The sequence below is a fragment of the Excalfactoria chinensis genome, chromosome 1, assembly GCF_039878825.1.
Source record: "Excalfactoria chinensis isolate bCotChi1 chromosome 1, bCotChi1.hap2, whole genome shotgun sequence".
Lineage (NCBI taxonomy): Eukaryota > Metazoa > Chordata > Aves > Galliformes > Phasianidae > Excalfactoria > Excalfactoria chinensis.
The window spans coordinates 106,018,739-106,045,439 of NC_092825.1; the positions used below are offsets into that span (position 1 = coordinate 106,018,739).

Consider the following 26,701-nt stretch of genomic DNA (forward strand, 5'->3'; position numbering starts at 1 on the left):
ATTTAGTAGAAGAAAATAAAAAGAAATGCTAAAAAGAAAAAATAAAAGGAGTACCCTCAATCTCACTTGATGAGGTGATACTGCTTTAATCAGTAAATTGCAATCATTTCAGTACTGAGCATTGTAGCTATGAAGAACATGAGAACTAAATCATCTAACACTTGCTTAGAATGCTGCAACACCGACAGGCTTATTGTAGTATAATAGAGTAGCAGAGCAATTATACTCTGAGATTAATATTTATAGAACATAATCAGATTTTCCTTATTTAAAATATTATTCAATAATTTACAGTTCTGGCAAGCATCTTCAAAGCTGAGCTGTAGTTTGACATCAGTTGAGAAGCACCAAAATCCTGACAGCAACTGGAATGACACTTGCTGCCTCTCAGAGACCATGCGTGAAATGGTCTATCCAAATCCCACACTTCAGGAGTGATGATTCTCCTTCTTGCTCTTAAGGTATAGAGGTATTTTGAAAGGGATTTGTAATGCTGTCTGGGCAAGAAACACACAGAATCAACAGAGGTCAGACTGAGAGATTCTCACCAAGAGAAGGCAGAGGGGGATATTTTTTCACAAACAACCCAAGAAGTTGAGATACTGACATGCAGACAATCCCTCTGAGGAAAATTAAGTGTGAATCTCCAGGGTGACAGGTCAGTGACACAAGGACACAGAGACACAAGGCTCCAGGTTTGCTTCATTTTGAGTGGTACTCTTTCAAGAGAGAACTATCACTTACTGTGTGTTTTCACTGCACAAAGCCCAACGATGACCAGTCTAGGTCAAGGTCCTATGGGATACTCCCCCATGAATGGTGTGTAATAAAGAATATTATTTCTGGAATGTAGTTAATACTAGCTTCAGACCACTTTAAATGTGAGAAAGATATATGCCATGATTTATTTACCTGAGTCAAAACAAGAACAGAGTTTGTGTGACAGAAGAGAGACAGAGCTACAAAGCAGTAAATCCCTTACACTCACATTATTTTGGATCAATGTCTTGCTTCTATCCATAGGGATTTATAGTATTATAAGGTGTTATTTGTTTGTACTGACAGTTTTTTGCTCCACATCTTCTGCTTTAATGAGCCCTGATACAATTTTCAAAATATATGCATTTAATGCTACTAAACAAGGTATTATTTTGCCTTATAAGCATGTGGGAGAGTCCTCTGGTCTTCCAGTCTTCAGGGTATGTCCTGCTTATAGGCACTGCAGAGCTGCTACCTGAATATGCAGCATTCAGTGCCTTGTTTCTCTGATATTAGTAGAATCACAGAACCATAGAATAATTTGAGTTGGAAGGGACCCTTAAAGGCCATCTGGTCCAGCTCGCCCACAGTGGACAGGGACACCTACATCTACATCAGGGTGTTCAGTGCCCCATCTCGCCTGGCCTTGACTGTCTCCAGGGACAGAGCACTCACCACCTCTCTGGGCAACTTGTGCAGTGCCTCACCATTCTTATTGTTTAAAACTTGTTCTTTACATCCAATCTAAATCTCCCCTCTTTTAGTTTGGAGCCATTTTCCCATGTCCTATCTGTCCCACAGACCCTGGTAAAGATCCTGTCCCCTCCTTTCTTACAGCCCCCCCTTTAGATACTGAAAGGCCACTCTCAGGTCTTCCCAGAGCCTTCCTCAGCTCTCTCAGCCTGTCCTCATAGGAGAGGTGTTCCATCCTTTGGGTCATTTTTGTGGCCCTTCTCTGGATGTGCTGCAATAGATCCACTTCCCTCCTGTACTGAGTACTCCCATCTTGACGCAGTACTCCATGTGAGGTCTCACCAGCACACAGTAGAGGGACTGCATCACCTCCCTCAACCTGCAGGCCACGCTTCTTTGGATGCAGCACAGGATAGGATTGGTTTTCTGGTCTGTGAGGGCACTTTGCTGTCTCATGTCCAGCTTGGCATTCACCAGGAAGAGATTCACAGACCCTACACCTGAGACAACTCAGACTCACACAGCACCCAAAAGCTGCTTGGCACGGCCCATGGGAGCCCAGGTTCAATCAGCAGCTCTGCCCTCTGACTAACGTGGGGAAAAACATCAAGCCTCTTCTCCTAGGGCATGGCCTGTGGCAGCAGCAGAGTAGAAGGCAGCCCAGCCAAGTACGTTCACTGAATAACAACAGGCTGCAGCAAACACACAAATGGAGAAAACAGAATATTTGAGGTTGGATGAATTAAACACTGCATGTACAGCTTCTGACTGCAGGAAGAGTGCATTTTCACATCCCAACAAACACACAGCTTTCTGCATCTCTTTCTTGGTGTTCAAATTGTAATTAGTCCAAATTTCTTCCTTGTTCATTCATATCATCTGATGAGCTTCTTGGCAGTAGCTAGCAGCACTGGACTTGATGTCATTTCAGCAATGGGGACAACTTGCTGTATTGGTTAAAACAGAGCAAAAAATGTTCTAGATTTCATTTTAGAACAGAGTACAGCATCTACCTTCTCATTCCCTTGTAAGATCTCTGTCAACTGCTCAGTGGTTTTCTGAAATCCTTGAAATAAACGAGCATTTCCCTGTGGTGATTTCACCCAGACACATTGCTCTGCCAAGCTGATTGGGGCTGCTGGAACTGAAAACATTTTCTCCCTCTTCCTTTCCAAAACCAGCAGCCAACTATGTCAGACCCATTTTGTATATGGCACAAGTAGAATCCACAACATGAACACTTTCACTGTCACTTTTTTAACTTCCACCCATCAAACAGTACCTTATTTTTCTTCACATTCCTGGCTTTGCTGACAATCTAGTAATTTGCAGAAGTACCTTTTTCATGCCTGCAGCAAAGAGCTTCTCATAGAAGTATTACCGTAAGTGAATAGTGCTAAAGCATGCTTCTGAGCATAAGCCTGAATTGAAAACAAAGAATTTACTTGATATTTGCAGTACATTTGGTTACGTTTTTGGTAAATACTCACTCAAAGTTGTGAGTTTTTGTTCATTTATTGTTCCCCTACATGGTGCAACTAATACATTAGTGAGCATAGTGGTGATGGGTTGATGGTAGGATCAGATTATCTTAATGGTCTGTTCTAACCTTAATGATTCTATGATTCTATGAATTGTCATTTCACATGAAGCCACAGGCATTTTTATAAATGACAAGCACATAGTAATCTAATTATAGGTCACAATAAAATGCATGGGATTCAAATGGTTATTTCAGCATCAGAAATAATAAAGATCAAACAGATGACATCATTTTTACCACATGCGGAGGAATAAAAATATAGCTTGCATTCACATCAGCTGATATAGTAACCCATATTTCACATGTATTGTGAGTTTGGTTATTTAAACAAACAGCCAGATTGCTCCATCTTTTAGTAGCTAGTTTGAGAAGAGAAGGTTCCCACTGTAATTTTCTTGTGGGTGAAACTAGAGAAGAAATGGCGATTCTCTTGTCAGCAAAGGGACTGATTTGTGCCAGTTCACTGATTTGGTCACAGACCTCAGCACTTAGTCATATACATCACTTGGCACACTTTAATTTTTAGATCTAATTCTTTCCCTTCTTTATTGTTTTTATTTTCCTGTCTGCAATAATCAGTCATGTTTTGCATGTGAAGCTGGAGGGTGCCTCAGCTGAAGGATATTTGTTTAGCAGCTCAGCTGGAAAATACATTCTCAGACACAGACCCGTAACAAAAGATCAGCTCTTTGTTCTTTGTTGGAAGTAGTGCAAACCTCCACACACCTCTGGTTTTTTACTTGCATCTTGAAGAGAAATTGCCTGCAGTGCCTGATGCTCACATGTAATAAAGATGTATTAGGATGCAGAACTGAGGAGGGCCTAAACTTTCTTTCTTCACTTGAGTTATATGATGTAGGCAAGAAAAACAGCACTCTGTGGAAATTCTGTGCAGAAAAAGTCTGTGTCTTCTCGCAGTGGCTGTTTTCTTTCTTCCCTCCATTGCCACAGCTGGATGATGAGCTGTTGTTTTCTGGTTTTTTGTTTTGTTTTGTTTTGTGTTTTTTTTGAAGTACAAACCAGGATGGATTTGCAAATTCTTCTCCTGTGTATGACATACTTTATAGACAGTATTTTTGGCAGGGAGCAGCTCCTGTGCGCTCCAAGGCTTCCTTTTCTCCTTTCCTTGGGTATTCGTGATTTTAACATGAGAATACTGGCTATTCCAAGCAAGAGAAAATTACACGGTGTCAGTCCTGGATATGATACAGAATGAATTTTTATGGAAAAGATTGCAGGCGAGTTAATGCACACTGTCAATCTGAACTCACTGTTGCCAGGCATTCACACCCTTTATCTATATTGTATTAATTTTTGACTGTCCGCACTGCCAGCCTAACAGATGACTGGATTCATGTAATAATCATATTCTCTTCTCATTAAAAGCACTATGGAAGTATCTTTAAGTAAATACACAAGTCACGTGACACGAAGGAGGTGTTTTTCCAGCAGCCTTCGTTCTTTATGTTTCTGGCAGGTTTGTTCACCACATTCCCCCCCAAGTAATGCAGCAGCAACCACAAGGCCATGCAGACATTTAACCTGTGAGCACTGAGGGCACACAGCTTCCAGCTATGAGCTCTGCACCCATTCTCAGTCATCTGCTTCCATTACAAAGAGCTGCCATTTGAGACTCCTCAAAATCTAAGCTAGATTCATTATCAAGAACAGTGCTTTTTGACACTAAATAAAACAAACTCTTCGCTTCATTGAATTACATGAAGTACTGCACGACAAAAAACAAACAAAAAAAAGAATGATGATGCCTTTAAACCATATTCTTGTCTCATCTGAAAACAACTACCAGGAGCAGACAAAAACTTCCAAACTATGGCATGTAAAAGTGATCTCCATCCAATGTATAACTTGTATGAGTCTACAGTAATGTATATATAAATAGTCTCTGCACATGCAAGAGTGCCGAGGCCAGCAGGAGAGAAGGGACAAGAAGAACCAGTGTGAAGAAAGGGAGCTGTGCTATGAAGTGAAGAGTCAAAGACAGACAGACTCTTTATATGCTCTCACCCGATGAAAATGGAGAAATACCTTTTGCTATTTAGTATGTTTTAATGATGTGACACATTCATAGAATCATAGAATAGCACAGGTTGAAAAGGACCACAATGCTCATCTAGTTTCAACCCCCCTGCTATGTGCAGGGTCACCAACCACCAGACCAGGCTGCCCAGAGCCACATCCAGCCTGGCCTTGAATGCCTCCAGGGATGGGTCATCCACAGCCTCCTTGGGCAGCTTGTTCCAGTGTGTCACCACCCTCTGTGTGAAAAACTTCCTCCTAATATCTAACCTAAACCCCCTATGTCTTCGTTTAAAACCATTCCCCCTTGTCCTATCACTATCAACCCAAGCCAACAGCCATTCCTCCTGTTTACACTCTCTTCAAGTATTGGAAGGCCACAATGAGGTCTCCCTGGGGCCTTCTCTTCTCCAAGCTAAACAAGACAAATTCCCTCAACCTTTCTTTATAAACATACATAAAAATATAAACCATCTTCTCCAGTGGTGTCTTCCAGACTCGGACAAAGGTGCCCTGTTTGACTTTGCCATCAAAGTTGTGATCGTTCACCTCATTAGACTCATACACAAAGATGGAAAGCAATCATTTTTGTAAAATGTGCTCCTCAGTGAGGTGATGTAAGAAGTAATTAAAAATAAAAGCATAGTGAATAATAGAAACGCTCCTGGCACCAAATTTTAGATAAATTTTGGTCCACAAAATCACCCTACTGGAAGCATTGTTGTGCAGCTGCATGAAGAGAGCAAGAGCCCTTGGTTTTGTTTCAGTCCCGGGGGTACAGGTAAAAATAGACTTTTCAGAGGGAGCTAGGACAGGAAAGCTCTGAGGATAAGGAACTAAACAGCCTTCACCTCTTCCCTTTTGCAATGTTACAGTAATTTGTTCCTGCTGTTATCCTAAGGATGTGTCTATTGCCACTGTATGGTCCTTGACACAGCACAGTTTGAAAAAAGACACTGCAGTCACCGGAGGGAAAAGATACCAAGTAATGAAGTGAAAGGATAGTCCTTGCTACCCATGTATATATGTCCTTGCGCTTTATCTGCAGTATTTCTGGAACAGCCAGGAACTTAGTCTTTTTATGTTCCTTGGAAATAAAATAGAAATGTACATAAGCACACAGGAAACATTCCTGGAAAGAAAGAGAGCTGTTAATAGATGGGCTCTGAATTAAGTGACAAAGCCATGGTAGGAGAAAGGCCTGTGACAGTACAGCAGCACAGACCTTACTCTGCGCTTATTGCTTCTTGGGTGGGTTTGGTAGCCCAGGCTGAACTTGGAGCTGCTACCACTGAACTGCAAACATCTTTCTAGTTCAGTGCTACAATGGCACTGACCTCAATGCACTGTTTGGTCAGGGCTGAATAATTACAGAAGGCATGTAATATTCTGTATTCTATATATTCTACATTCCATATTCTCTATTCATAATTGCTTCTAACATCACTTTCTAAATGGTTAGGCAGAGGCTGCCATCAGACATCACCAGCACACTGGCATAGAGGGGTTCCTGATACGGGATGTGATACAGGAGGTGCTAATGATGCTGGGAAGCAAGAATTCCTCAGACACACAGCATGTCTGTAGGCGCTGCCAGTGAACGCAGCTCTCCTTTTGTCTTGAGATGTTCAACAGTGATACACTCAAAATCTCACTTTTCCACTGTATTGTTTTTATGGTCTTTAAAGGTCTGAATATGCCTTTCCATCTTTCCGGCAATGCTTTTTTTTTATTGCTTGCATGAACTGTTCCATTTCATTATCCGCTGGCATAGTAAATCTCGCTTGTTTTGACAGGGGCTGTTCTGCTACAATTACCTGCTGCCACTGTGGTACAAGCAGAGGTGCTGCCAGCTGGACAGAGCTGTAAAGCAATACGAGCAAATTCAAGTTTTTGAAAATACAGGAAGCAATTATCTTTTTCCATATTTAGAAGACCGTTTGTATTGCAATGTGACACTGCTAGCCTGAGGTTGAGGGCAGACGAATCCCTGAAGCTTCCAAAACTTCAGAGTTTGAATGTTTGACACTCTCAACCCTTTTAAAACCTCTTCATCTCATCTGGAAAATTCATAACATATAGGAACATATGATGTTCAACCACAAAATAACATGGGGATAAACCGTACAAAACTCTTCAAGAGTTCCACATCACTGTTACAAGGGGGGACTAAAAGTTCAAACACACATTTGAATTCACAGAATATCTGTGGTGCCTGATATGCTGAGCACCTCTTCGTCTCTGTAGGAATCAGGAAGAGAAATGAGGACTTAGTCACACTACAGGCCCAAGTCCAAATACACAGAGAAGACAGGGGAAGAATGCAGATGACAGTCACCCGCTACACCACCAACAGGTAGACAAGGAGCTCCCTCACATACTTGCACACCTGCTAGAGGGACACTCTGTGGCTGACGGTGGCCGCCAGAGGAAAGATTTAGGTCATATGGGACATCTGGCATCTCCCTGGAGATTTGTTTGCACACTGTAATTATGGAAAAAATTAATATAGCCTCATTTTAAGAAATTGACAAATACAGCGTAATATTTCTGAAAGCTATTTGGCTCATTTGGAAACCATCATAACCCTAAAACACACCACCATTATATGGCATTTCAGAGCCATGTGGATGTGGCACTGAGGGACGTGGGCAGTTGGCATGGTGGGGACGGGCTGGTGGTTGGACTAAATGGTCTTAGAGGTCTTTTCCAACCGTAACAATTCTGTGGTTCTGGGATTACACCAGACTTTGTAACCAGACACACAGCTTCTACAATGGATACAACTACAACATGATAACTAGAGCTGACCAAAAATTTAATATATTTGGCATAGTATTTTTAGACAAAATTATCTTGTTTTCATAAATTATCCTTATCCAACTAAACTCCTAAGGAGTAGGAAAGTTCTTCTCTTACTTCGTTTGTAACAAGTGAGCCAGCAGTTCTAGAAATAACCACTAGTGTCTGGAAAAAAAAAAAAAAATAATAATAATAATAATCAAAGAAAATTAACCTCTTATTAACTTATTCCCTCCAAAAGGTTATTTGTGGATCATAACTGCAACATCCCTTCTGCAGACACTACAGCACAAACAGAAACATTTTCCTTCTCCAAAGACATTTCTCTTTCATAGAAACCCAGAGAGATTCCTGTAACTTTCCAACTATTACAGTTACAAAACACCTTACTCTTGAAGATTATCATTAGATCCACCAGTTTACTCTTCCATCTGTATGCTCTTATCAGTCAAGCTGTTTTTGTATCCTCTCACAAACTTTCAAATTAAAATCCTACATGCTTTTCTGCTTCACAGTTGGGTGCTTTGGGATGCCACTACCATTAGCTCATTTAAGAGCAAAACCATTATTCACATGAAGCAGAAATGCTTTGTCTTCAAACAGTAAACTCCACTTATAAAACAAATTCCTATTACAGTCAGTATTTAGTTTAAGCATTCAGTACCACACAATGCAATCTCAGACACATTCAATTTAATGGAAGAAATTATTTCCCGAAAGTAAAAGTGAGAAGTCTTCCACAAGAAGTCCAGGGTAATCTTGTGTTAATTAAAATGTTTTCTATGGTTCTTCTGTAGTTGCATACATCACTAACTGCCCCTTGCATCACTGACAAGTGAATACGGGTAACTATTCTCATGAGTAGTGTATAATTGCCACTTTATGCAGTACAAATAATTGCTCAAGCAGAAAAAAAAGTGGTAAATCGTTCATTCTACAGACTTTAAACTACCACTTTTTTCAATATAGAGTGATGTCTCTTAGCTTCTCACTGGAACGTATGGAGCAATAATGAAATATAAGCATAAAGAGGCAACTTAATCCATATCTCCTAAAGGGAACTAGAGTGCCTAATTGCCAGGATGCCTCTAGCAATGTTTTAGAGACACTCCATAGTTAGCAGATTCAATGATAACCTGTGCTACGTGTTTGAAAGGTACATGGGGTGCTCCAGCCCAAAGTTACCAGCCCACTTAGTGGAAAATATAGTAATATTAGTGTCTTTACAGGGCAGCAAGATTGTGCAGGGGCAGGCCAAACCTTTCTGCTTCCCTAGTGCCTCACCATAGTCAATAATTGGCCTAAAATATTTAGATGCATTTCCTGTCTAATACTTTCATGATGATAGTAATCTTCATAGAGCAGGCTGCAATTTCCAAATGTATAGACATAGTAACTGTCAACTCTGCAGCAGCTGCTGCCCTTCCAGAGGGACTGATGCATGTGGTGGAGGGAAAGCCTTTTAGAAAGAAAGCTCAGTCCTTCTCCTTCCACATCTCTTTTCAGGAGATAAGAAGACGTGCACCAAACAGGCCAGCATGGGTCTGTTGGTTCAGAGACTAAATTCAATCATCTGGTGGCAAGGATGAAAGATTAAATTAAGGACTCATATAGCTAATCCAATCACTATGCAAATGAGATCTGATCTGAATAAAGACTCCATTTATACAATAAAAATCACAACCAAAATCTTAGGCACTCCATTATAAGAACCTTTCCTTTCAGTGTATACCTGTGATCCAGAAATCCGAGTCCCCAAGCTCAGGTTCTGCCTGTGCATCTTTGGAGAAGAAATATTTCTGATGGCTGATGAATCTTGTCTGATTCCTAGCATGAGCAACATCCATAATTTCTAGTTCACAAAGGTCAGAGCAACACTAGACTGCAGAAGGAAGTAAAGTAATGGAAGCAACAACAAAAAATACATGAAACTGTATCATTTGTAGCATACTCCAAAGATAAAAAATGAATCTTCTATTGTAACAGAAGAGCTCTCATTAAAATTTTCCTTTCTGTTTCAAATACTTATTAGCTGGAATATAGGAAGTTGCACAAAAGTCTTTGCAAATCAAACAGTGCTGCATTTATGAGAGCTTATGATGCAGTGACATCATATTAATAATAATAAAAATGATTATTGGTTTATTTTGGAAAATTTTATATCTCAGCGTAATTCGTAAGTAAATCTCTTTCCTAGAATGCAATCTGATTTCTAAAAGAAATTGCCAATTATTTTAGAATTTGAATCAGTTGCTGCTGAAATATTTGCAGTTTTTAAGTGCTCTACACAGGATTTAATTTCAAATGAGTGTATATCATAGGGAAACGCTGCCCTACAGCCTGTTTTGTCTCTTTGGACTGCACTGTAAGGTATGGTTCCCTGCACCCCCAACCAGGTAAACACTTATAATCAAATTATTGTACCAGGAGGGGTTTAGGTTCCCAACCATGTACACATTGTCATCCCAAAATTAATATATAACATATCCAGGAGAGTGCACTCACATTGGTGTCTATAGATATGCATCTCCTTGCCCTGGCTTAACCTCTATCACTTGAGCTCCAGGTAATACACCTTCCACTCAAATCTGAATTAACAATCCACAAGATGGATATTGGTTTTTGTTTGCTTATAACCTAATTCTTATTCCTGGGATGAAAATTTGTGATCTTTAAGTGTTCTCGTTGATATTAGCCTTGGGAAGGGTAGGCACTCCAAGCTTGGAGGAAGTCAGGCATGTGGGATTCTTTCCTCAGTCTGATACCTTTCTCATTGTTTCATCTCTGGTGTGATTTTCCTTTATTGCTCTTTTCTGATTTAGCCCTTATATATTAGGTAGGTTAATGGTAAAAAAAATAACTTGCAAGGCTTCCAATACTGTAAAGATACTGTAAATATTACTTGCACTTTCTTCACACTGCCCATCATTATTTCTTCATGTGCTAGCATATACATAAAACATCACCAAATATACTAGACAAGGAAATCCCCAAGTTTATCAGATAAATGAGAAAAATAAAAACACCACCAACTTCCGTAATTTCTACAAGCTTTCAGTACTCCCAGGAATAGATTTGGAGATGATGTCACAACACATACATCACAAATATCCCTGGTAAGCAAGGCTTGTAGCAATCTTCCTATAAAATAGCCAGACAGCATATATATATGAATATCTTTTTGACAGTATTTGGGCTGGAGGAAGAAAACAACATTTTTCTCATGCTTATCAAAAAGCAATTGGAGTTTTAAGCACAAGATTTCACCCACAAGGGTTTATTCAAGAGGTTTTATTCGTTCAGCTATTGCCATTGATACAAACAATTTATTCTATGCATATTTCAGATTTTGTCTTTGCTCACTGTGAAATTAGATAGCCTGATATAAAATTTTAAATCATGTGTTTTTATTTCTATTTAAACAGGATCTCCCAGTGAAGTAACCTGTAATGCAGTTATGAAAGGAAATTATTTCAGAAATGGCAGTTCTCGGTTGAATTGATCTGCTCTCTTTATAGGCTGAAACACCAAATATTAGCCTTTACTACTTTTTGCTTTCACAAGTTCTGCATACACCTTTGGGAGACTAAACTGGAGGGTCTTTATGAATCATTAGACTTCCAAAATTGCAAGAAAACATATTAAGTACATCCTAAATTCAAAATTCCTGCTGCTGATCATTCATAAGCTATGGGGAACACAGGATGCATTTGCTAGGCTGGCATCTAACAAAGCCATATCTTTGACATAAAAATGTAGAGGAGCCCTCTGGTCACAGATTTTACAGTCTTCTGTTGGTTCAGAGCTGCAGTGTCCTAGCAGTACTTTTGACCAGAGGTTTCTTGAATATACACCAAGTTGATAGTGTCTATCAGTTTGAATCACAAGAGACAGGCTAACAAATTACTAACACACAAGTAGAATCTGCTAGTAGTGACTCTGCCACCTCCCTGGGCAGCCTGCTCCAGTGCCTTCTTACTTTTTCTGAGAAAAAATGTTTCCTAACAACCAACATGAACCTCCCTTGATGCAACTTGAGGCCATTCCCTCTCATCCTATCTCTATTACATAGGAGAAGAGCCAACTCTCACCTCACCGCAAACTCCTTTCAGGTTGTAGAGGTAGTTATAAAGAGCGATAAGATCTCCTCTGAGCCTCTTCTCCCAGCTGAACAATCCCAGTACCCTCAGCGGCACCCTATGAGACTTGTGCTCCAGGCCCTTCACTGCCCTTCTCTGGACACACTCCAGGACCCTCTTTCTTGTAGTGAGGGTCCCAAAACTGAATACAGCACAGGAAATGTGTGGCAGGAAAATGTCTGAAGTCAGTATAGTCAAATAGAAAATTCTCCATCCAGACTGAGAGATGATGCTGTGCTTCATAATGAACTTGATTTAGTCAGAGCAGGTAAGCATCATCCTCTAATCACCATAACATAAAATACTTTGTGGTATCATCTTAGAACCTTTCTTGTAAGAGAAGAAAGGTCAGGGGTTCAGGGCAACAGACTGGACAGTTCTTCCTACACTCCAGATGATGGCCTAATGATGGCCTTCCTACATGCCAGATGACGGCCAAATCACCTTGGCCTGTGACCTCTTGTAGCATTTGTTTCTAGTACTGCTAACTAACTAGCTGAACTGAACTACAACAACTATCCAAGATGAACTGGAGGTAGAAATGTAATTGCAATCACCCTGCTGCCACCTTGAAAAAACTCATAAACTGTATGTTGGAGTACGTCCAGGCCTCCAGCCAGTGTCTCAATAACAATGCCTCTTATGTTTAGAAACTACTCTCTTTTAATAGCCAAGTTAAGGTTGTATATATTACTCCTATAGATTTCACTTTGTGACTTTTTAATGACTTGCCCGTTTAAATCCATAGACTTTAAATGCAGCAAAGCCATAGCTTACAAAAAAATAAAAATAAAGAATCCCAAAAGCCCTACTATTGTTACATCGTAATGACTGAGTTTAAAAGAGCGATATTTCTTCAAAAAGATTTCTCAAAAGGAAATGAGAAAACTCCTGAAACTTGAACTGCCCATTAATTGTAAGTCCCAGTATTGGAAGCCAAGTGTATAGAGAGATACTCACATAGTTTCAGGCAGACTGCAAGGTAAACTGAACAGAGAAAGAAATGATAAGAAGTAGGTATTAGAAGAATATAAGAAATGAGTTAAAGGTCATAATTAGACATGCTGAATAAGATGTGAATATTGTATAGAAAGGATTTTAAAGTTCAAAGTTGTACCTTTGGTCAGGGCAGACAAAGAGAGAGACAGACTGAAATCGAGAGAAAAGCATTTTATATTTCTAGGCCTAAGTAAAGAATAAAGTTACACAATTTGGAACCAAAGAGAGAACAAAGAAAGTCAGGAATACCAAAAACCCTGAAATTAAAGTCTGAAAGGCTGTAAGTACTGCCTTTAAAACACAGAACCAAGAAAGGACTTGATATAAATACAAGACTTGTTTGCAAAATGGAAGACCAAGCTCTCCAATCAGAACCCCTTCATATTGTCAACTCTCACTAACTTCCAATCAACTTCAGGTCTTTAGAGCAAGAGCCATAACATGCAATAGAGGATGAAGATGTTTCTAAATGAGGTATAACACTTGACAAGGTCTGGAATGACACTTTGATGTCTCCAGAGATGCTGCGGAAAAAACTGCCTAGGCTTTTGGCAGAGGTAGAGTGCACTTACCCAATGCAGCTCCATCATACAGAGTAGAAAATGGCTGTGCTTTCTCTTCTGCCTAGCATTTCTTGCTTTACATTTTTCAGGGCAAAATAAAATCCTGGATATAAAAGTGAACTGAAGAATTAGAGCAAGCTACTTAAATGCGAGGTCTTAAAGTACGAGTTGATTTATGTTTTAAACTCAATATTGTTTTTCATTATGAGAATAATATAAACACCAGCACACACCATTGTCCCTATAAACAGCTCTCCATGGATCAATATGTGACCCTGTTATGCCAAAAACTAACCCTTAAACACAGTTAACGACTCCTTTTAACAGGGTGTTTAAATGATGTGGGGGGAAGGTTTCTATAACAACCAGATTAGGAAAGCAGTGTTATTTATACCTGGTTACACTGAGCCAGAGGCAGCCACTTCTGCGTGATGGCACAACCCAAGGTGCCAAAAGCTTGCACGTTACTAAGAGAACACAAGTCACCACATCAGTCCCCTTAGTCATGTACTTTACATGCCCAGCATCCCCAGCATGTGACTCTTTCTAAAGGGAGTATGTGCCAAAAAATGGTTTTCAAATTGAACCATACAATTGACTCCCTCTCATGGTCAGTACTGCTTAACCATTGCTTTCACTACAATTACATCACAAAAATAAAAGTTGTTTTCCAGGATACTTTTGTCCTTTATGCCACATTGGACTGAGACCACCAAAATATAAAATCAGCTGACAAGACACATATCACAAGAGTTTTTAGTTTGTAAACATTCACGCTATTAGGCAAATGGAAAGGACAAACTCAGCAGCCTGAGAGGACTAGACCATGAGCTTCAAAGATCTCACACGCTTTTGCTTGGGATGGGAAAGCTAGTCATTTAAGAAGATGTGAACACACAATCACAGAATTGCAGGGGTTGGAAGGGACCTCAAGAGATCACCGAGTCCAAACCCCTGCTGAATCAGGTACCCTACAATAGGTCACACAGGTAGGTGTCCAGAAGGGTCTTGAATATCTCCATAGAAGGAGACTCCACAACCTCTCTGGGTGACCTGTTCCAGTGCTCAGTCATCCTTACATACTCATGTTCTGCTGCATGTCAGTATGGAACTTCTACATTCAAGCTCTAGGCCATTGCTCTCTGTCTTACCACAACACAACAGCAAGAACCTGGCTTCAAACCTCCCTTTAGATATAAACATAAACATTTATCAGATCCCCTCTCAGTCTTATTTTCCCCAAGCTGAACAAATACAGGTTACTCAGTCTTTCCTCATATGAGAGATGCCCCAGGCCCTTAAACATCTCTGTGGCCTTCTGCTGGACTCCTTCTAGGAGATCCCTGACTTTTTTGAACTGGACAGAGTAGTCTAAATGTGGCCTCACCAGGGCAGAGTAGGGGGGAAGGATCACCTCTCTCAACCTGCTGGCCATGCAAATTTTTATGCACTCCAGTATGCCATTGGCCTTCTTGGCCACAAGGGCACACTACTGGCTCATGGCCAACCTGTTGTCCACCAGAACACCCAGGTCCTTCTCTGCAGAGTTCCTCTCCAGCAGGCCATACCCTAACCTTTACTGATGTGTGACATTATTGCTCCCCAGGTGCAGCTACACTTGCTCTTGTTAAATCTCATCATGTTTCTGTATGCCTAACTCTCCAGTTTGTCCAGGTCTTGTTGAATGGCATCACAGCCTTCAGATGTGTCACCCACTCCTCCCAGGTTTGTATCATCAGCAAACTTTCTGAGGGTGGACTCTATCCCTTCACCCACATCACTGATGAAGTTGAACAAGACCAGACCCAGCCACAGGGAACACCACTAGTTATAGGCCCAAAAATTTAAGAAGATTGTGAATGCAGTCCCTCACTACCACAAATCATACAGTCAGGTATCTCACATCTAGGGAAATCTCATGGGTCAACACACCCAGAGTGCAGGGGATGATCCTCACCCTGGGAAAGCCACCTGCCTGATCATGGTATCTCCCCTTCCAGGTAAGAATACAGAGGAGTCTTTGTGCTCCTGTGCTACAAAACCTGTTATTTTGTAAGTTATTATTTAAATGTGAATATTTCTGACCTCTGGTTTGTTCACATAGTCACAGTGTGAGTGCAACAGCAGAACCACGTTGTTCTGATCCTTGTTCTGATGTTTATATGCCAATTGAGAGTTTCTGGTTTTAATAAAATAGCTATAGCTGCATTTCCTTTCATTTATGATGAACTTTACTGGGGCAGATTTATCCTGGTGTAAAAGACGGGCCAAAGGAGCTCCTCCATGTTTTCTGTTTCCTACTGACTAAGGCTGAGAATAACTATAAAAGCGTTCATTATAAACTGAGATATCAACATCTTGAGATGTTGATCATTTAGCCTTGAGAAAAGAAGGCTGAGAGGGGACTTGATCCAGGTTTATAAATACCTGAAGTGCGGGAGCCATAGTGGCAAGGCTGGTCTCTTTTCAGTAGTGTGTGGGGACAGGACTAGGGGAAATGGGCTGAAACTTCAGCATAGGAAGTTCCGCACGAATGTGCGCAAGAACTTCTTTACAGTGAGGGTGACGGAGCACTGGAACAGGCTGCCCAGGGAGGTGGTGGAGTCTCCTTCTCTGGAGATATTCAAGACCCGCCTGGACGCCTACCTGTGCGACGTGGTGTAGGGAGCCTGCTTTGGCAGGGGGGTTGGACTTGATGATCTCTAGAGGTCCCTTCCAACCCCTATAATTCTGTGATCTAAGGATAAGTATGTTGCCTAAACCAGTGATTATGTTGTACTTTATAATACTCCCTGTGAAAAATAAACTTTCTGATTAAACAACATGAAGCATCTGATTATCCAAATATGTTGGTGACACTATCTGTTGGGGGTTTTTCTATTGTTTATACCGCCATGATTTTGATTCCTCTAATTAGCACCTTTGACTTCCAAATGGGTAGACCAGACAACACCATCTAATCTAGGATCATGTCATCACTTATTGACCATCCCAGATGCTATAGTTGAGGAAGACAAAATCCTCTTCTTTGCACGAAGATGAAATACTCAGTCACTTTCCCTATTTTAATGCCTTTTTTAAAAGTCCCTGAACTGTGTTCCTTTTTACTGTACTCATCTTCAGTCCTGTTCTTATCATAGTACATTCTAACTGAAGGAATAAATATCACTTCTCCCATCTGGTTCTACTCCTGGCTTCAGGATTATGCTGTAGTATTGCACCCATTGCTACCCAATACCCATTGTCTGCTTCTATAAATACGTATATTTTGTCTTCTTTTTGTTTTACAAGAACATTCTAGTGTACACTTCTACAGTTACCTGTGCACTACCTTTCTAGATACTCCTAGCTTCAAGTTTACAGAGAAAATTTTCCATGTCACTCTTTCCAGTTACTTCTGAATTCTTTTCTGCTATTCATTCGTTCTTTTTCATATAATAACCAGAGCTAAAATAAACGTACCACAGACTTATTTAGCATATAAATTCATACCTTCTTCCATGCCACTCCTAGATTTGCAATTAAGTATTCACTCAAAACTTCATTTTTACTGATTAGCTTTGAGCTCTGGCATCTGTATAAGCAGTTCAGGCAATTCTTCCAAAGTGTGATACCCAGCACCTTTTTCATCTGATGCTAGGTGACCTAGCTTAGTTGCCTCAGTAGAGATCTTCAGTCTCTTCCTGTGTTAAATACCTCAAACAATTTTGTCATATTTCAAATGTTCTCACCTCACTGCTTGTCCTTTTACAAACCCTGAATTATTTAATCACTGACTACTGGTACTCAGCCTCAGGACCACCCCAGTGCTCTCTGCCCAGTTAAAAACAGCCTCCTTCTGTGATATTTCCTTATCTGTCTCACTATGTTTCTGAAATAACTTTCTCTTCCTCCATGACAAATAGCTTTTTTCACAGGCTCCTACAGATAACTTCTTCAGAAATGTTTTTTTAATTCATTTTTGTGGAAAATCTTGCATTTTCTATTATGGAAAAAAATGGGGTTGTTTTTTCCACCATAGTATGGCCACTTAGGTGTCTCATACCTATCCATAATTATTTAATCCAATTTACCCGGCAATGAAGCAAAGCTCACAAGGGCTGTAATCTCAAGATTGTCCAGAGCACTTACAATCTGTTCAGCTGTCTAATACCTTTGCAGCGTCTCATTTCACATTTGCACCGTGCTTCCCTTGAATAAAAGACAGCCTAGTGATGCAAGCAGAAGACTTGGAGTCAGCACTGGATTCTTGCTCCGGCTCTTTCCACTACTGGCAGTGTAATCTTAAGTAAGTTTTCCAGTCTTACTGAATATCCCTCCTTCCTTAAATGCAGATTGTACTTAGGAATGTCACAGGAGTAGAATCAACAGTTCTCTGTCTGAGTGCAGATTTCTGGGGGTTTGTTAGGTGTCTCAGTCAGAGTATTAGAAGTTTGGGTACATACGTACAGAGCAGACAGGATGCCCTCCTCCCCTCCAAGTTTCTGAATACCCCATCAGCTTTCCAATGTTTTCCTTTCTGGACTGGACAGAGAACACTCTGTAGGAACTGAGCATAGACTGGTTCTGAAGGGATAGAATGTAGGGTTTCAGACTGTCTGTGTATGGGAGCAGACACATTTGGAAAAGCTACACATGAATTTTTATGAAGCTTGATTATTAACATTTTGTAAAATGCTTTGAGATCCTTGGAAGGAAAATTTTACCACCTGCTAAGTATTAGCCTTCTATAAATATTTCCAAGCAGAGCGTAGTTGCCAAATGTTTTGGTTTGAGTTTAACCGTTCTATTGCTGGGCCAGGATAATTCAAATCTTCTTGCTGAACAAATATCTTATACTACCAATTTTTTTTCTGATTTCTGTCTCAGTAGTGTCCACTGTTTCCTGCCCTAAATTGTCCTTTAAATGGTCCTTGTAAACATAGGTATAAACACTTTTTTTTTTTGTAAAAAGTGTACCTTCTTTCTCAAAGCCAGAACTATACAGTTGTAATACTAACACACTGGTATGCTGCAGATATTAGTTTCAAGGTCTTAACATTCATAATAGTTACAGTGAGTGACATGGTCTAGGGCAGTCACAGGCAAGGTTGATGGTTGGACTAGATGATCTTACTGGTCTTTCCAACCTTAGTGATGAACCTATGATCCTATGATTCTATGGTAACATAATTACAGAATCTGTATTTGTTCCTGTATTGTCATTTTAACACTATACTGTTATTCAGTTTCATAAAATATTACATGGCACCCTAACTGCAGAAAATCAGAGACAAATTACATAACTTGAATTTTGACTCTGTCAGTAGTTTGTAACAAAGCTCAGAGCAATAATTCTATTGGGTAAATTATGGTTATAACTTTTTGATAGCTTCGTTTAAAATATTAGTGGCTGGCATCAAAATTTGTGAAGCAATTTAGGCCCATTCAAATTGATGCAAGATCAATACATAAACAGAAATGAAAGACAGAGCTGTAGAAATGTAGAACTATTACTATATGAATACACATGCATTTAAGTTCATATTTAAATAAATATATTGCAAAGCCACTAGCCAATGCCAGTTGGTTGTCCTACAGTGTAGGATGGCTTTGATCTCCATGGTCCACATACACATTGCCTTATTTCAGTACAACCCTTGACTTTCTCTCTGCCAAAAAAACATCTGAATGGCTGAGAGCAAAGTTTTTCTCTTCTTTTCCATATGTTGGTACTTGAATCGGAAAACATTATTCTGATCTTATGCTATATTTGCCTAGGACACAATTCTTCCTTCTCTCAATATGTCGTGTTAAGGAATGAATTTGTTTAAAAGATTGAAATATTTTTGGTCATTCGTGCTAAATTCCTGGCAACAAGCTGTCAAACTATGAAAATATAAAAACTATGAAGACTTTTCCATAAAAGCATTAAGTAGGAAGGGGTAAAAGGTCCACTGAATTGGTTTAGGGAGCACTGCTATCTTCATGTTGCATGTCCAGTCCAGCTGATCTGTAGTTCTATTCCATAGGCTTGCCAATGTGAAGTAAGAACCAGAAGGAAAGAAGTAACTATCCAGAGCAAGCTATGTGTTGAATTTGGTAGGGCATTCCTTCCCTAGAGCCTTTCCTTGAGCCAAGTATGCTTGCACAGAGTACCCTTTTGGTATCACCATACAGAAGGCTGATTCAGTCAAATAGATGAAACAAAAGTTTTGTCAGAAGCTTAAACATCTACATAATCTTAGATATGAGATATCCCAACCTCAGAAAACACATTATAGTTGTGATCTCTCAGTGTGTAGCAACATTGAACTCTGTGCGCTTAAGATTTTGTTGGAGCAAGGTGTTCTCTGTGCTATCTCTCCTGCTCAAAATGTTTGCCAAAATATTTTGCCTAGCCATCAGTAGAGGAATGACAAAGGGACTTAAAATTGACCTTCAGTCAAAGAAAGAGAAAGGAGAAGATTAAATGTTTAGTCAAGAACTAAGTTTAATCAATTTTTTTTATAAGATAAATTTAAAGGGTGACGGAGCACTGGAACAGGCTGCCCGGGGGGGTTGTCAAGTCTCCTTCTCTGAAGATATTCAAGACCTTCCTGGACACCTACCTGTGCAACCTGGTGTAGGGAACCTGTTCCGGCAGGGGGGTTGGACTTGATGATCTCTGGAGGTCCCTTCCAACCCCTACACTTCTGTGATTCTGTAAAGAGTAATCTTCATGAGCAATATTCAGCTATATTTAGGGCTACTGTGTCATTCACGTAACACAAAAAATCAAGCCATAATAGAGTGAAAGGCGAAATGAAAAATCAGTAAAAGGCATAATGTAGTATCTAAGAAACAGAGCAAATAATGTTACCGACTTCCTCTTATTTGAAGAGAGATGTTAAAAGAAAACAAAAAGCAGAAGTTCTTTTGAAAATCTTATGACTTTAAATGAAATTCTAGTAAAACAAGGGTAAGCTGAGTAACAGCATAAATGTCTGCTGAGGCTAACAGCTCTGCTGAGACCTGTTTCATTTTCACGTTTAAGATGGAATCCCCTAGTGCTGAGATGAATTTTATTAGAATTTAATGCAACTTTTTGCCTGTCCACAGAAAATTACTTCTGTAAACACTTTCAGAATTGGGAAAAATGTTTCAGAGAAGAGTGATCATTACAAGTGCAATCCACAGACTTCAAAGCACGAGATCTGAGAACATTTTCTACACCATAGCTGCACTTAGCTGACAGTATCAGCTGTAGGGCTCTTCACTGTGCGGGACTGAAGCTTCCAGGAGCTCTGGAAAACAAGCAATAGCTGCTACAGAAAGCCAGGTTAAGCCATGGTGGTCAGTGAGAAATCAGTCAGGGAATGAATCAGTCTTCACTCCAAGTTCTTGGCTCTGTGTGCCTACAGAACAAAGTCCAGGACCAAAATAAAATGAGCTAAGGATATAACCACATTGAAGACTGCAACAGATAGTACAAATACCCAAACCAAATTTAAATTGGCAACCTTTAAGCACAGTACATCAACCTACATGGAGCTTTGAGCTATCACATGCAACTAGTTTAGCATATGTGCACACTCTTTGCAATTTGGTCATAGCTGCTTTAGTTTCTGAGTTGCAAATTAAGGAATATAATCTTGCAACTGGGACATGCTGGATACTTAGGGACAAATAGTCATCCATGCTCATTCCATCAATCCTGGTAGAAGTTCATATATTCAGTTGAAATTATCTGGGCGATTTCAGCAACTGCAATAATAAGTCTTCATTAATCCACCTCATTTTCCATAATAGGTTAGGAAACGATGAGGGAGGTTGGTGTTATCATTAGTACATACAGTCTGACAGACAAGAAAAGGTATAAAGATTCCTTGGAGAGATTAATGTTGTAGGCAAATTTGTTCCTGGCCTAGCTGCCAGAACCAGCTAAGACTGCCACCCTAGAAAAGAAAGGATACAACAAAGTGTTTGAGAAACTGGTGTCAACCCTATTGACAACACTTTTGAGTCGAAGAGGCCTAGGAAAGTAATCACAAAACTTGAGCGGTCTGTCCCTGACTGAAGAAGGGCAGTAGCAGGACTGCTCTGCAAAGGGGCAGGCTACAGCTGCACAGCCACCAGCAAAATGCTACTGTGCTTTGAAAGAGAGCACATGGAGGCAATGGACCCAAGAAGATTGAAAGTTTTAAATGAAACCTACTTGTCAGCCACAGGGATCTGGGAAAGAGTACTTTAGTGTAAAGGGGGATGGACACTTGGCTACAGACAAGGGATTTGCAAGCTAAGCATAAACTTAGAGAAGTTTTGGTGGTTGCAGACATGCTTTCCAGAGGACTTAACAAGAGGGCAATGGCTCAACATCCAGGTTTAGGTTTTTCTATAAAACAGGCAGATAAAACTGCTCTAACAAAAAAGCTGCTTAAAAAATGTAATAAAAACTATCAACATACTGTGCCCAGCATATGATATTGCCCTTACAGATTATCACTGTAGAACTCGGGGAACCTCTTTGTATCAGATTGATACTTAAAGACAGGAGAGCAGTTATTTTTGAGATGTTACTGAAAAATGATAAAATGGACAAGAGCAAACTCATTTAAGGATTGAAATTCTAAGAGATGGACTAGAGATTTGCCCCAATCCTAAATTACAGTGATATTAAGGAAGTGGTAAAACTTGCCATATGGTACAACAAACATTTATTCCCAATGCAAAGGAGAAACGAATTTGTGTGTCCCGGCTGGAAACAGAAAATAGATAGTCAGTGGTCTCTTAACCTTTGATATGCGCTTATATTCTCATTTTCCTGAGACAGAGTTGCTCAAAAACATAACAGCTTAGAAAGATTACATCCCAAGCTTGGGATGATACGGTGGGCCTGGTGTACCTAATCTAGCAGTAGCTGACATTTATCAGAATTGTGTTCAACTGTTGTTTCAATCTGAAATACTAAGCTTAGCCATATAACTGTGAACTCTCTTACCTTCAGCCTCTGAAGGCTACCAGAAAATATGTTAAAGAACATACAGAAATGGATGCCAGTTCTGACCCAAAGTTAGCACTGTTAAATAACACAGCTTGTCACCTGCTGGCTTTTTTTTGTTGCTGTTGTTTTTTCTAACAGAAAACAAGAGTGCCTGCTCTATTAAGGACACTTATCAAAGTCATGGCAACCAGCAGATATGCTGCAAAACAGACAAGGGCAGGGAAATTAAAACAATCTAGAGTCCTGGGATCTATCACCTTTTTGTAAAACCAAACAAACAAACAACTGTGAAGAGTATCTACAATGAAACGATTGCAAAAAGCAATACTGTCACAAGAATTATGGTGTGGTCAGGTGAAGCTGACGCACCAGGTGGACATATGAGAGGACTAAGTGACACTTTCTCTAAAGGAGAACTACCAACATAACCTGTCTGAGAAATGTGACAGACAACAGCTGCAGCAGGTTGAGATGGATCAGGTTTCAGGATAAGGTACAGCTAGATCTAACAGACCTGCTGCTACCTGACAGTGAGGATATTGATACTCTGGGAGAGATTTTCAATTCCACAAATCAATGCAGAGTACCTTGGAGGCTAATTGAACGTGTATTTGTTCATTAAGCTAAATTAAGTTAGTATCTGAAGTTCCCTATTATATTAATGTTCAGTTTCAGAATGCAGAGGGAAGTTGCAGAGAAACACATCTTTAAGAGGTTCTGGCTTGAACCTGTTTTTAAATACAAGCCTGCAAAGTGCAGTGCTCTTGTTAAGAGTGTATTCTCTGGGTGAGGAAATTCCTCGGTTCCTGCTCATCACAGAACAAACTAGACAGGTGATAGAGAAATCTTTTTCACTTCTGTGCAAGGTGGAAGCCAGATCATAAAATAAACAGAACGAAACAAAACAAAACAAAACAAACAAACAAACAAAAATTCCCATCACTTTTTAAAAAGCTACTTGTTTTCTTCTCTGTTCTGGTCCATGTTACTACTCTAATGGAAAAGTTTAAAATATCCTCTCCAAAAGATTGCATGCAAACTAGCTGAACTTTTCAGAAGGGAAACCTAAGAACTTTCCTGGAGTTACCTACTGCCTCCTCAGAAAGCACGTAATACCTCCTGACCCAATCACAGCTGACCATCCAGTCTTGGCACCAGTGGTGTCAAACAGCCATTTCCAACAGAGGCGTTTATTTGGCTGGCAAAGCATTGGCTGTAGCTGCAGCAGAGGCAACACTGTGTTTCCCTGTATGTATTCCTTTGCTGGTGCATGCACCCCTCACATTTTTGAGCTGTTATTCTGCCTGAAGACAAGTACTCCGTGCCACATCTGCTCTGTGATTATCTTCACACCTCCGAGCAAAGGCACAAAAGAACAAATAACACAACCACCACTGCACCTAGGAATATGAGTCAGAGCTTTTCCACTCATAGAATGATTTACCCATTGTTCTGTCATTTACTGTAAATAAGTACTGCAGAGTTAATTATTAGATATCAGTGCTTAGGTAGAATTTCTTTTTAATAGCATGTCCTTTCTTTGAAAGCAAGAAAATATGCTTAATATTTTTGCTTTTATTTGAAAGAACCAGTTGTTACGACTGAACTCAAGGCTCCTGTCTAAGAACCGCCTTTTATCCAAGGCTAGAATGCCTTAGCACGAGGATGCCCAAGGCCTGTGGGTCTGGAGCACGTAATGAACAGCATGATATTTGTAAAGAGAACCTAAACAGCAAGGGAGACAAATAGTGACAGCACGGTAAGGACATCAGTGTGTTTTCCTTTTCTGTGCTGGCCCTGAAGATGCTTCCCTGTCTCTGAGCCAGCACAGACATGGATGTCAGCAACAGTGATGGCCTTAATTAGCCTAGAAAAAAATCACTCTTAGTGGGTAATTCAGACTCTGAGTGACAGGCAACACAACTAGTGTTCACAAGGCTGGGAAAGACAAGCGATGTTAACATGTATACCTCTATATCCATCATCAGAGCTTATTTTCCTTAAGTTCCTTCTGAAGAGGCAAATACACCCACCTAGAGTCCATCTCTATAGTGATCAAAGAATAAATTACAAAGTTTTGGGGAGGGGGGAGAGGGGGCTGAAATATAACCCTTGGTTCTTTCCCTCACAGAAAACACAATGACTCCTAAAGCTTTGTGCTCATTAATTTACAGTAAAAATATAAAACCCAGAATTTAGATATCCTAGACACCGCTGTTTCAGGTGTGCTAAAGACACCACCAGCATCAGACAGAACTTCTGATTAGAAGTCATCATATGTAAAATACATAATAAGTAGGAGTAGGTATTCATTGTGACAGCAGTTCTTTAGAAAGCATTTACACATTTCTATGATCCTTGTTTTTTTCTCTGCTTCTATGACAACACGTGGATCTTACACTGGTGAAGAAGCAGAGATGTGTTTGATGTTGCTGTACATCTGAAGCTCAGGGCAAAGAAGGCCTTTCTCCAGATAATCACCAATAGCCATAACAACCAAGGATGATCATATCGGACTCATGTATAAACATGGATAAACAATGAGTAAAGCATCACCAGGGACAACATTTTACTGTAAGATAATAGTAATTTGTTCACCTGTGTGGCAAGCTCCTAACATCAGGATCATCGTTCTACTTCCCACCTTCTGTTACATTCTCTATTAACAATTCAATAGTTGGATCAAACAGAAGAGCAGCTCTAATAATAATTTCACACACAGCACACGAATACTTTTTGACACAGAAAAAGCATTTTATCTTTGTGAAAGTACTTTCTCCTCCCAAACAGAAAGGCCCCAAGCTACACATAAAAATCTCTGATGATATTTAAACCACATGTAGCAGATCAGCAAGGGAGTACGGCTCAAATTTCTCTAAAATAAGGGAGCTCTTGGGCCTGTAATGGAAGAGGTCAAAGAGATGCCACGTGCTGGGTTTAGAAAGGTATTACACCACATGGCTTGTTATAGTTTCTCTGGTTTTGCTAAGCTTCACTTTCCCCGCCAACTTTTAGCCACAGCCTAGAGGTTCTTGGTTCACAGCACAACACTATTGCAGTAGGTCCTTTCCCAGGTGAGGATGCTCAGCTTGGGTTTGCTCAACAGGCTGCCAGAATTGTGCTGACGATTTCCTCCATAGGGAAATAAGGATACTTCTCCACCAGATTTGCAAGAAACTTTCTGAATTGTAACTTAGTCAAACCAAAACAAGAAGTCATCACTAATTCCTTTCATTATAGGTGGTTTTCTCCTTGAAGGATAAAAAAGCCTGTATGTTTGTGAGTGACTAATCACACAGTGTTGGAACATATCAGCAAGAGAAAGCATAGGAAAAAGAGAAGCGTGTGGGAATTAGCTAAGTGACCAGGCAGAGCAGTGATTGCTCACTTCTGTATAGCTGTATCCCATATGAAAAGAATGTAGGCAAAGAAAACCAGAGGGAAAAGGGAAAAAAGATGGACGATGAGGAAGATGGAACACTTGGCAAATAACTATTTACAGAATTAGTGTCCTTTTCTAAAGTATAAAATGTGGTAAGCTTGGCTTACCCTGAGGCTATAGGATAAGCAGTAAAGCTCTAACAATGTCTTAGAAGTCTTCAACTGTAAGACTTGTCAGCTACTGGATTGCATTCCTGCACATTAATAGAAATAGTGATTTGGAGAATGCAGTGAGAAAAAAACAGGCATCTCAAATCTAATAAATAGGGTTTGGAAAAGAAAGTGCTGGCAGAATGAGGACAAAATAAAGGATAAATTTGGGAATGAAAAATGAAACACAGAGAAGAAACTAAAAGGCTGCAAATATAAGAACTGCCCTAATGGGTTCATCCAGCTGTACTTGCCTGGCAAGGAACAGACTAAGATCAATAACAAAGCCTTTCTTACCAGGTAAGACTTATTCTTCACATTCTAGGTATGCTGACTTGCATTTCCCCAAATGTTGAGAAGTTGACTGCGGAATTTGCAATGAATGACTGCATTTACACTTTTAAAAAACAGGGCAAACAGGGAAGTGGTAGCAGGAGATGCAGTTTAGGAAGAGCATGAAAGCCTGATCACTATTTGCAGTCATTTCCCCTTCTACAGCCTCAGCACCTATGTTTTGTGCTCTCTAGAGGCTGGAGAGGCTTGGACAGCTCATATGCGCACCCTGGGTGCACCAGAGTTTCATGTGGTGGCAAAATGACACATCCTGCCTTGT

The 26,701-nt window shown here is 40.1% G+C and overlaps 1 non-coding gene across 1 annotated transcript; it reads right to left on the reverse strand.

Moving 5' to 3' along the window:
• Positions 1-15,381: 15,381 nt before the first annotated feature.
• On the reverse strand, positions 15,382-15,543 carry LOC140247498 (U1 spliceosomal RNA). The gene has a single exon (XR_011902684.1). It is a non-coding gene; the product is annotated as a U1 spliceosomal RNA (small nuclear RNA).
• Positions 15,544-26,701: the final 11,158 nt, after the last annotated feature.